General features: G+C 35.3%; 1 protein-coding gene across 3 annotated transcripts in view; it reads right to left on the reverse strand.

Annotated features, from left to right (window-relative positions):
- Positions 1–7487, reverse strand: part of LOC127974776 (raftlin) — a 95240-nt gene extending 87753 nt beyond the window's left edge. For 2 of the 3 annotated variants that reach the window (XM_052578280.1, XM_052578281.1), the window contains exon 1: positions 7061–7487. The gene's annotated coding sequence lies outside the window, so the exon portion shown is untranslated. The remainder of the gene's footprint in view (positions 1–7060) is intronic. The other variant, XM_052578279.1, reaches the window with a different exon arrangement.
- Positions 7488–13120: the final 5633 nt, after the last annotated feature.

Raw genomic sequence — 13120 nt, forward strand, 5'->3', positions numbered from 1 at the left:
CAGTAAAAGCATTAGATTAGTAATCTAAATATGCTAAAAACAGATAGAGGGATTTTTTTGAGGGGGCAGATGAATTAGGGAAATTTTTACTTTTAGCCCCATATGAACCATAATGGAAAATGTTACTAAAAGTTAAAAATAATTATATGTGTGTGTTTAATCAGTGGCACTGTTTAATATCATCAGGTATTTGTTTTTATATTTTATGATGTTTTTTTTTTTTTCAAACCATTTTTTTTTATTGCAAAAACATCTTAGTACTTCAGTTTTTTTTTTTTTTTGCATTTTTGTCAGGTCATTTGTGTCAAAGGTTAAAAGGTTCAGTCAAAGCTTATAAGCTAGTTATTAAATGTCTTATTTTCAATAATTTTATTTTCATAGGAGCCTGATAAAAATGCTAGTCTCAAAGTAAAATCTTTGTTTTACAAATAAACTGTATATAAATCATCATAGTGTTATTTATGCATAAATATACTTATATCATGGTAAACATAATATATACTAAGCAATACTCTCAAAAAATTCCTAATGAAAAAATCAGAATCAGAATCAGAAAGAGCTTTATTGCCAAGTATGTTTGCGCATACAAAGAAATTTGTTTTAGTGACATAAGCTTCCAGTACACAGAGACACCAACACACAGACACAAAAAAAAAAAAAAAAAAAAAAAAAATTGTAGCCAAATAAATAAGTGTATAAAAAATTGTGCTATAAATGATAATGGGATAGGATTGAAAAAGATGCAGGGATGTACTAGGATGGAGGGGTAACAAATAAATATAAGGATGTTGCACTTTTGTTTGCATAAGCATAAGTGGCGAACATTTAACTGTTCATGAGGTAGATTGCCTGGGGGAAGTAACTGTTCTTGTGCCTTGCTGTTCTGGTATTTGCGGCTCTGAGACGCCGGCCAGATGGCAAAAGTTCAAAAATGGGGTGACTTGGATGTGAGGGATCCAGAGTGATTTTATGAGCCCTTTTCCTCACTCTGGATGTATACAGTTCTTGAAGGGTGGGCAGGGGAGCACCAATAATCCTTTCAGCAGTCAGAACACTTCTGATGTCTGATTTTGTAGCTGAACCAAACCAGACAGTTATAGAAGTACACAGTACAGACTCAATGACGGCTGAGTAGAACTGCAGAATTGTTATAATTTTCTGTTAAACTATGTTAGATAAGGTTGATCAGTTAGCAAAAACATCTAATTAACTTATCAAAGATTAAAATAAATAAATAAATACAAATTATTATGCACTTTAAGATTTTCAGAAAATGTTGCCTTAATTTTCTGTATTCCTTCACAAAGCTATCGTATGCCAAAATACAGAAGACCAAGCTTTCCTCTGAGGACTCACTTCCCGGGTAAATATAATGTCAAGTCTAAACAAAATGTCACAGCAAAATTTAGACAATAAAACTGGGGTTAATTGGTGTCTTGGGAAAGCGTTGCTACTGTATGTCCTTACAAGCTCCAGAACCTTGTGTTCCTGGCCACTGCTTCACTGCTTGCTCATAGATAATTAGAAGAAATAGGAACCCAGGTACAATAAAAGCCACAATTATAGATTGAATCCAATTTCAGACACACTGCAACTCGTCTGACAGATTGTCTCTTTAAAATCCCTTTCACTGCAGCCCTTCGGATGGGGGGTTTGAGGGAGGAGGGTACTTTCCCTTTTGTTCAGCATGAACCTAGAAAACCCATCCGCTCAGCGTCCAAGGTCTGGGCATGGACTCGCTGGAAACCCAGACACAGCGGATGGAATTGCCATGGGAACGGGCCCCTTGACAACGATTTCATACCCAAGAGAAGAAAAGAGAGCAATATCTCCCCAGTCTGTTTCTCTCCCTTTATTCGCTTTCTTTGAGATTCTCTCTCATATTCTCCTTCTCTCTCATCTTCGCTTTCTCTTGCTTCCACTCTTTCTCTGATTCTAATTTGGATTATATGCCTTTTCATTCTTACCAATACAAGACCGATACAATTTGATTTATTAAAGAGCTGGGCGATATCACAGTGATTGTAGAATTATGTCACAGATTTTTGCTATAGACTTTTTTATTTATTGCATTAGTCGATATGAGTAGATTACATGGTTTATATAATTATATTTTGTGAAAAAATTAAATAATTATGTGGAGACAAAATAATTATGGGGAAAATGCAGAGCAACGTCAGTTAAAATGGTCAGCAACTTTATTTTAAATAATGTAATTGTTTCTTAATTTTAGTTTTTTTCTTGTCCGTTTTTTTAAGGGATAAAATAAGATATTTTTGAAGAATGTTGATCACCAAACAGTTGACAGTAGCCATTGACTTTCATAGTATAGAAAAAATGGAAGTCAGTGGCTAAAGTCAACTGTTAGGTTAACAACATTCTTCAAAATATCTCCTATATTCAACTATTCCTTCAAGTGTTTCATAATGTCACATTTCTTTTAAACTGTCACACTTGTTCATTTGTTATGAATAATCCGATTTTTCGGTTTATTGTGTCCTTATAAAAAGAGAAAACAGCTAAATACTTCTGTTGAAGTATTACATTTATTATTTTTATCCTAAAATGGGCATTACCTGTGGTCACTGAATGTATAAACCATTTTTATAATAATAATAATAAAAAAAAATGAATATATTGTGACTGTACACTTAAAATCAAATGTTCCAAGGTTTCTACAGCAATGCTAAAGAACCGTTTGTGGTTCCCTAAAGTTCTTAAAAGGAATCATTTGAATAATCAAATAAACATTTTCCTATTACCCAATCTTAAAAATAAATGTTCTTTATTGAAAAATATTTAACATACATGGAACCTTTCGACTGCACAAAAGGTTCTTTAGATTTTTTAAATGTTCACACTAAATGTTGTTTTAAGAACTGTTCAATGAAACTTTAGGGAACCCAGAATAGTTCTTCAATGGCATCACTGCAAAACAAATCCTTGTCAGTCTTTATTTTTTTAAGAGTTTAAAGAATCTTTTGAGATTCTATTGATGTAAAATGTTCATGGAACTCTCTATGCCAATAAAAACCTTTGTTTTCAAGAAAAAAAGTGATATTTTCTGTCCTAGCACCCACCCCAGTGCCCATATGTGAGACAGTATGCTGTGAAACGTGTGAGACTGTTTTCAATGGAAACAATCCAGTTAATTTGTAAAGTGAGAATTAAATCATTTAGTCTCTTTTGAATCTGTTCCTCTTTTAAAACAAAGCTCAACTTCTGTTGCACTCGAGCAAAGTATCGACATGTCCTTCCCGAACACGACTCAATCAATATCGCTGCAATTTTCCCAGCCACTCGTTACCAAGCGAGACGATGAGTCTTCAAGAAGTATTAAAGCTGTTTTATTCTGCGTGTGTTTTCCTGCAGCGCTTGCATTTTTCCTGCTTTGATTGCTCTGTGTTGTGCCTAGGCATCGCCAGCGGCCTGAATATTTGTGGCAGGAGCTCGTCGCTGCGACAGGAGGGAAGAACCTAATCTACGCTCACATTCAGGAAGCGTAATCTGTTCAAAGTGGCACCTCACGCTGGAGAAGAACAAAAATTACCATTTATCTTCCATCAAGGCGCACAGCTAAAGCTGCGTTTCATCTCCTCAACTGACTCAGCTGCGGAGAAGGTGCCGAATGCGCGGCACAGACAGCGAATGTGACATCTGATTTGTAGGCTGTCTAATCACAGGAGAGGAGATGTACATTTTCTCTCAGAGAGAGCAGAGGAGAGCCTGCCCTAATTGAACGCGAGGAGAAGCCGTTCAGAGATCACAGGTACAGCCAGGCGAATAACACACCGGGCTTTTTGCGCGTCACGTCTCGGAAGGATGTCGTAATTAAGTTTCGAATGCACTCGAAGCGTTCCAATTATCTAAATTAGATTTAATTGAGCACAAGAGAGGATTCTCTGTCCTAATTAGGTTACCAAAATATTGAAGCTTCACGTGTATTAATCATGTTCCTAAAACACCAGCCCAGCTTCCGATGATGATACAGGTAGAATACACAGCTGCAGGGGTCATAAAGATGCAATTAGCTACACTTTTGCTGCGTGCGACTTATAAGGTGAAGGAAATTACAGATCAAGTTGTTATTCACAAGATTTTCTATGAAAAAGGCCGCCACTGTTAAAGCCAGTCTCAAACATTCCCAGTCTACTTCCAAAAGTCCCAAACATACATATTTTTCATCAAAAACCTAATTATGTTAATTATGCCTTCCACATTAATACCAGTATTATTTAGGGTGACTAGTACATCATCTTAGTCCTGGCCAGGATTTCTAAATTGCCAAAAATGTCCGGGTTTTGGCTTTGTTTTCATATTTGTTGAAGGTAATGAGTAAAAGAAGTCTGAGCAATAAGGCATTATACATAATCGAACAATCGTGACGTGCGAGAAGGTGGGATTTACAGAGAACAGACTCTAGAGAGCATCTCTGTAGGAAAATAAAGCCAAAATCTGGACATTTTAGGCAATTAAAAAAATCCTGGCAGGGACATGTGTGGGGAAAAAAAGCATGCATATGGTAATCTGATATATTTGGATATATATTTTACATGTAAAGAGTAACTAATGTTATTAATAATAGCTCTGTTCTTATTGTCTAGTCACCAATAGTCTCATTAATGTTTAGTAAGTCAAGCACCACTAGTTACTTTAATACTAAACTTAAATATGTTATTTGACCTGTGATGTTTGTTGCTACTCTTTTGCATGATACAATATTTACTTTTTTGCTATACGTTATAATATATTTAAAATTGCATTAAATGTCCTGTTAGATTTACAGTTTTGCACTGTATATGGTAAGGGGACTTACAGTTAACGACTTAACAGGTTTTCATCATGGCATTTACAGCCTTCTACTGTTAAAATTATGATCATTTTTAATGTGCACTTTTTTTTTATCAGTAGTGAGCAAACTTTGAAATGTCACAAGGGCACAGTAAAACAGATTTAAAATCTTACTTTGTTGTTGCAGGTTGTCTACAGAGCAGCACCCAGCTGGAAACAACTCACAGCACCCTCATTGACACTGGCGAGTACCATTCATATTTCTTTTTGAAATTGCACAAAATCGAGTATTTGTTTTCTCTCCCAAGGAAACAACCACTGAGCTGTAATAAAAAGGTCCTGCTGATGCACATATGACACTGAAGTCAGCATTTTTCTCCAGTAACTCGCTAATAGCGATAATGCGTGGGGTCGGAGGTGACTAGCCTGTGATATGATGCACCAGATTCCTCCATGACAACAGCAGCTCTGTGTGTCAGCTCCTGAGGCGCCCGGCACAGCACAACTCAATGCACACAGCCTCTGAACCACCGTCTGGAATTGATTAATTCTTTTTTCTTACATTCCTTTCTTAAAGGGCGTTCACACTGACAGCTATTTGCGTCTGTAAGACATTCATTTATAATGAGAGTTGGCAATTTCTGGCAATATGACTGACAGGGACTGTTAGCGGGACCGCCTACTAGCATCAACAGCACAATTAGACTGTGTATAGATTAGCATACTAACACACTACTCATACTCTTTCAGTAAAATTCAGTATGCATGCTGTGTTCAGTATGCACATGTTCTATATGCATGTAAGAATTATTTGATAAACTAGTACATGAAAATGAGAAGTACTCAAGAAAGAACAGTGCAACAATGCAATGCACTCATCTTGACCTTCCAGTTTTGGCTTTGATTTGTAAAATTTTTGTACAATTTGTACAATTTTATTATTTGATCAGACTGCCAAAGATGTATATACAAAATTTCAACATTTTAAATTAAATAGCTATTTTTAATTTAAAAAATAGTTATATAAAAAAATAGTTATATAAAAAAAAAAAATATATATATATATATATGTAAATTAATTAAATATAAATAGAAAATCCAATGGCAAGTACAAATGGCACAAATAAAATGGCAAGTACATACAATTTCTAAAATAATTAAATTATAAAAATAAAATTTTATTAAAAATAGCAATACTCAGAAAAACTACAGTTACATTAATTAACACTAAAATAACAATAAATATTTCATAATGTATAGTTAATATCATAGTGTAAAAAAAAATGATTCCCATAAACTAGCTTTTTTAGAACATGGCAGGGAAATTTTTGTGCAAAAGCCTAAAAAAGCTTAGAATATTCTCTAAAGGTTATTTTTTTATGTTTTATGCTATGATCAACAGCAAATTTTGTTGGGCTGTTGGTTTATATTTCGGCACTGTTGTTGTATAAGGAAGCCCCACCTACAGTGTAAACTCATTGGTCCAAAAGTATGCTACACATAACAGTAGCTGATAGTAAACTTGTGATAAAACAAAAGTAGCAATAGATATGTTTTTCTTTTGTTGTGATGTACCTCCAAGAGAAACAAATTAACGAAATAGAAAAAGATGTAGGGTGGGGACTTGTTTCTTTCCATCTGATGTTGATTGGATGGTGGATCTGAATGTGAGCTTGCAGCTGACTTAAAGAAAGGGATTTATGCACACTAAATGACTGGAGAAATTTTTTTGTTTGACCACAAGACATTTTGACTAAGAGGTCAAAAAATAAAATAAAAGTAGAAATAAAAAATAAAACATGCACAAAAGTACAATTTAGAGAACAGCTGAATTTTAATTGCATACCGACTTTAGTTTAGACATCAAATATCTTCAGATTCAGCATTTTCGCTTTCAGTGTGAGCACAAATGATGTTACTTAATGCTGATGTTTGACTTCATGTAGGACACAGTTTAATGCTATTCAGGAGTTCTCTCACCAAAATCTTCTAACACTTCTTTAAAAAAGCCAATGGTCAAGCATCGAAGGCAAGTCTGCAGTTTTCCTGTCAGTATCACACTTTGTACATGTGACTCAAACTAAACCATTGATCTGTGTGATTACAAGCAGCATGCTTTTCGCTGTAGCGCATCACACAGTGGCAAACTTGTGGCTTGTGGCTTTCCATGTTTGATTCTTTATCACAGCACTGTTGTCATGTTTGCTTTCCTCCTAGAGAGGCAGCATGCTTCATGAAGCGAGAAAATCAATGGAAACAGACCGCTTACCTGTTGTGGAGCTGTCGACAAGCAGAGGCTGCAAGTTTGAGTCAGCGATCCACTGTACGCCGCTTGAACCAAGAGAGCAGCTCTACGTTTCCCTTTGGATGTGACGGCACAGTAATAAGAAGAAGCGAGGATCCCGATCAGATCAGTCCTCCTGCGGCAGGCAGCTAGTGGAGCGCAGAAAACACACTTTGTGTGCTGCCCTTAGGTCATGCTCAAAGTATGTCTGTGCAATGTTCTGCAAGCTCAGGGAAACCACATCCTCTGACATACCTCCTGTATCCTGCTGCCTGCGTGCCGTCTGTTTCTCTCTCGCTCTCTCTCTCTCTCTGACTGTCTGAGATGACCCAGAGACAGTTCACGCCCCCCTCTCTCTCTCTCTATCTCTCTCTCTGGGCTTCTTCAGAAACCGACACAGTTCCTGCCCACCGACTGAAGAATCCAACTGAGGAGAAGGAGATAGAGGAGGAGGTGCTGAGTACGAGAGAGAGCGAGCGAGCGAGAGAGAGAGCGAAGGCGAGGGGAAGGGAGATGGATAAAAGGGAGAACAAGAGAGCGGGAGCAGTTATTTTACAAATTACAGGGACATAATAAAGCAATGATAAGAGCTCAGCATGTGGAGGACTGAAAGAGCAAGGAAATAAGCAAAATACTGTAAACAGAGTGAAAATTCTGCAAGGAGATATCTGTTGTATCTCAATTGTTTCTCCAAGACCTCAAAGAGGTTGAATGGAGAGCAACTTAGTTTGTACCCTCCAAACTGATTTATTTTGTGGAACACTTAAGAATAATTGCATAGCCTTTTTATATGTATCAACGATTATGTGCATGAGCTGCATGGCTGTTGAGCTCCAAAAAGGAAACAAGAGTGATCCATGCAACAGAAAATTCAGGTTTGTCATCACAGGAATAAATTAGATTATTAAATATATTGAAATAGAAATTAGTTATTTTAATTGAAATAATGTTTTACATTTTTACTGTATTTTTTACATTGTGAAATTATTATTTTAATAAAATGAATGGAGAAATTTGTTGTTTGACCACAAGACATTTTGACTAAGAATTATGAGGTCAAAAAAATTTAATAAAAGTAGAAATAAAAAATAAAACATGCACAAAAGTACAATTTAGAAAACAGCTAAATTTTAATTTCATAACGACTTTAGTTTAGACATCAAATTGTTGAGCTCCAAAAAGGAAACAAGAGTGATTCATGCAACTGAAAATTCAGGTTTGTCATCACATGAATAAATTAGATTTTTAAATATATTAAAATAGAAAATAGTTATTTTAATTGAAATAATGTTTTACATTTTTACTGTATTTTTTACATTGTAAAATGATTCTTTAAAAAAAAGTATTATAGAATATTTACACAGCATCTTTCTGTATATTAACAATTATTTGCATGACTTGCAGGACTGTTGCGCTCCAAAATGGAAACATGAGTGAAACAAAAGTGATCCATAAAAAACATATCCTAAGTTTTCTGTTGAAGTTGACTAAAAAAATTCAGCTTTTCCGTTACAGGGGTGAATTACATTTTAAAATCAATAAAACAGTTATTTAATTGTAATAGCATTAATAATTATTTATTTAACAATATTAACATTGACAATACTATAGTAAATTCATTTACATGATATTACATATTCATAATTGTAATAATAATTATTATTTTATAAATGACTGTTTTATTGTATTTTGATCAAATAAAGGAGGTCAGTATACTTTCTATTATATTTTGTAATATATAGTTCATTCAAGAATATTTGCATGGCTTCTTTCTATATAACAAGTGTCCATGACTGTAAACATGCAACCCATGCGTTATATTCTAAATCTACTGAAAGATAGCTTTGTGTAAGAATCAGTATTATGAATACATCTTTCTGTCTACCAAAGCTCACGAAGTCACTGAAGGAGAAACGCCACCAGTTCTTGTAAAAGCAATGGTCCGGATTGAGTACATGAAACAGAGGATGACATTCGAGAGCTTCAAGGAGGTGAGGAGAGACCATATCTCAAATGTGCTCAGATTTGCAATGATACCAAAGCATGCACTCAAAATGACCCTAAGCTAACTTAAATGATCCAGATCACTTGTGCTCTTAGTGTAAGAAACACTTCTCTCTTTTGCTTCTGTTTTCGGAGTTTTGAGAGAAACAAAGCGGGCTTCAGTGAAACGTAGCTGAGCAGTGAAAGAGTGACCTGTGAGCATGCACATTCTCCTCTGGGGAGGTTTTGTGGCAGTGGCTTGTTCTGGGGTGAAAGGGCCTGTATTTTTCATGAACCCCAGACACGGCCCCCCATAGCTGTGAATCCATTATTCAGACCGGTCTGAGAGAAAGGAAACACGACGGCCCCGTCAGAATCGCACCATAATCAGCATCATTTTATCCATCACATCTCTATGATGAAAATGACACCGCTGCAGCATTTCATCAGAATTGTTTTAATGGGAAATATTGTCTTTAAGGCACTCGAGAAGATTGACGTTCCCGTTTCAAAGACTGCTGATAATGATTTTATGCACAGCCGAGAACACAACTGACCCCAGGACACAAATTAATGACATGAGCCGAGACGAAAGAATACAAATCTTTCTGAAACAGGAAATACTTTTGGTGACTGATCCTTGTCTCAAGTACAATCGCTGATAACTACTCATCATGAGGTATGTTGAATTATTGATTACAATATCTGACAATATAATACTTTATATAAAGGGGTGCGTATGTTTATATATACTATATATTCATGTCTGGATAAACAATTTATATTTAAAATTTGTTATAAATGTTTATATAAAATGATATTGTAATGTCTATAATTATAATATAATTAATAAGTAATGTAATAGTTTGTGTACACACACACACACACACACATATATATATATATATATATATTAGGGGTGTAACGATACGCGTATTCGTATTGAACCGTTCGGTACGACGCTTTCGGTTCGGTACGCGGTACGCATTATGCATACCGAACGGTTCGTTGGACTAATTAATTATATTTGGAAAAAAAAAAGAGAAATATAATGATATGCGTTCAACAAGGTAGCCCAATAACCCAAACGACGTAACAGGCAACGCCCCTGACACTCCCGAAGAAGAAAAAAACACCAACTTATGTTTATGTTATGTTATGACTCAGTCAGGCGCTCGCTCACTCAGTACGCGCTGAAGGCTCGTTGCAAAATGGCCAATGCGTTTAACAGACTAGAAAAAGAAGATGACTCTCAAACATATTGTTTGAGATGCATGATTCCATCTATGAGCTGCTCGATCAGAGTGACATGAGAGCCCCTCCTTAGAACATTATTTGTAAATCCATGTTATGGTAAGTGTGCACGTGAAGTCTTTGCACACTTTCTGAAATCCACACTGTGGTAAGTTTGCACACTACACTAGTGCTCTGCATTCTTTCTAAAATCCTATATAGTGAGGGCTTCGCGCGGTTGCTTCATTGCTTTAAACAAAAAAAAAAACACCAGCGTGAATACTTGAAACATGTCAACTCATTTACGCCGACATCACCTTATTGTGTCAGTATCTGGGAAAAGACGAAAAAAAGGAGAAACATGCACGCAACAAACTATGCCTGCAGCATTTAGACACCAGTATTATAGCTTACAGGGAATCCAAAGTGCACCCAAACATCACACCTGTTGGTTATTTTAGGATCTTATATTTCTGGTCTGTTAAATGCATTAGACATTTTGCAATGAGCCTTCAGCGCGTGCTGAGTGAGCGAGCGCCTTAGGGTCCGTTCACATATCGCTCCTAAAAACGCGTGGAAAACGCTAAGCGCGTCTTTCTCCTCCTTTCCAAAGCGCTCGGGCAGAAGCGCTCATGAGGCGTCTGTCTTTGCTAAGCAACAATGACGTGCTCTCTCCATGAGACGCGGAAATTTCAGCAAAGGATAAATGGATTTGCAGCTCTAAAAATCGCTTGCAGTAGCTCTGCTACTAAATTTATTTCAAAATTGCAATCCATATACAACTATGATCAGCTGTTCCTTCATCTTGGCTGAGTTTTCAACGTTGTTATGGGAAAGGATGAAGCTGATTGGTTAGTTCTTGTCACATGACCCGCGGTGCGCTTGCGGCATTCTGAAAAGTTGAGATGTTTTTGCATTTTGCTGTATCTAAAACGTACCGAACCGAACCGAACCGAACCGTGACATCAGTGTATCGTATCGAACCGAACCGTGAATTTTGTGAACCGTTACACCCCTAATATATATATATATATATATATATATATATTCTTTTTATTAGACTAGATGGGTACACGTTATACTTGCAAATAAACTGAAATACTTTGATGCATTTTCTGCACATACTGTAAGTCACTTACCAAAGCAAATTTTCACAACTAATGAAACATTTTGTAGTAATTATACGAAATGCTCTCAGATTCCTGGACCCCATCGTATGTCAAAAACCTCACAAAAAAGCTTGAGATGTTTGATATGTCGACCAGATTGAAGCTTGAAGAGAGGAAGGAGAGATGGTGGAAAATGAGAGCTCCCACTGTGTAATTACCGCTGCGTTTATTGCGAACTAATCACTGCGTAATCCCTGTGAAAATAAAGAGCACTACGGCAACACTGAACACTTCACTGACTGCATCGTTAGAGGAAACCCAAAAGTGTGCCGAGCAGCAGAAGACGAGGAAACTCACTCCTGCTCTGCATCAGCTGATGCTGATGCTCTCTCTGGACCAAACCAAGCTTTCCACACAGGAGACACGCACTGCATGACCTCTGATGACCTTTCGTCTGATGCTGAGGTCATCTGAGATCATGTCTGGATTACAGTGATGAACCCATATTTCAGACAGACTCATAATTTGGCTTTTTTGAGGCATCACTCTGATAAAATGTCTTTCAAAACCAAACTATTAATACTATTTATTAGGATTATACAATATGGATATTGTATACAGTACAATATGTTGTTATTAAATATTGCATTTAATATTGACCCTAGCAACATCAACATCAACCTTGCTTTGAAAACCACTTTGATACCAAATGTATAAACACACATATAAGTCCAGTGTAAGACATCCTGAAGAAAGTTTGTGTGTGAAATCTATTTTTGGTTCCACAGTGCCTCCTACTGGTCCTACTTGGCCTCGGAGCTCATGTTCATGCAGGTGCTTTGTAGTTTTTTGATTTTTATATATATTCTTTCAGAATCCTTTCTGAAAGAAGTGTAACCCTTTACTTTATTGTTGACGTGACAATTCGAGCAGTGACTTATTATTGTGGAATTATTATGCATGCCATTTCAGTGATTTTAAAAGAGAGACTACATGGGTTAATTGTACTTCGTCATGCAACAAGAGTCTTTAAGCAAACTGCAAGAAAGCTCACATGGTTGTTAGAAATGGTGACACGTGTCAGCATCAAACATATACATTTACCTTTGAACTGTTACTTAATTTTGATGTTTAAAAATCTATCTCTGTCTATTTATATATCTATTTATAATTTAATATACCAGTGTAATACTGTAATTTATGTATATATTATAATGTGTATATTTATTATACATATTTATAATGTATAAATTTATATATTATTTATTTATATTTAGGTTTATTATATTGATAGATATTATGTAGATAGAGTACATGGATAATATATGTGTCCAAATGAAAAAAGTTAATTAATACTCAAATTTTCATTGATATTTCTTAAACATGGAAGTAGCGACCTGAATATATACCTGAAAATATATTTTGCATTCTTTCCAAGTCACAAACCAAGGAAAATTATAAGTAATGAAATAATTTGTATATGTTTTTCCATTTGATTAATTTCTTATGTAATATATATATATATATATATATATATATATATATATATATATATATATATATATATATATATATATATATATATATATATATATATATATATATATATATATATATAATATCACTCATAAAGCAAATGCTATTTCAAAGAAATGGCAAGTAATACTGAATTAAATGTGAAGTTTAGAAGTATAAAAAACTTAAATAGTTTCATTTACAA

The sequence above is a fragment of the Carassius gibelio genome, chromosome B16 (genome assembly GCF_023724105.1).
Source record: "Carassius gibelio isolate Cgi1373 ecotype wild population from Czech Republic chromosome B16, carGib1.2-hapl.c, whole genome shotgun sequence".
NCBI classification, from domain to species: domain Eukaryota; kingdom Metazoa; phylum Chordata; class Actinopteri; order Cypriniformes; family Cyprinidae; genus Carassius; species Carassius gibelio.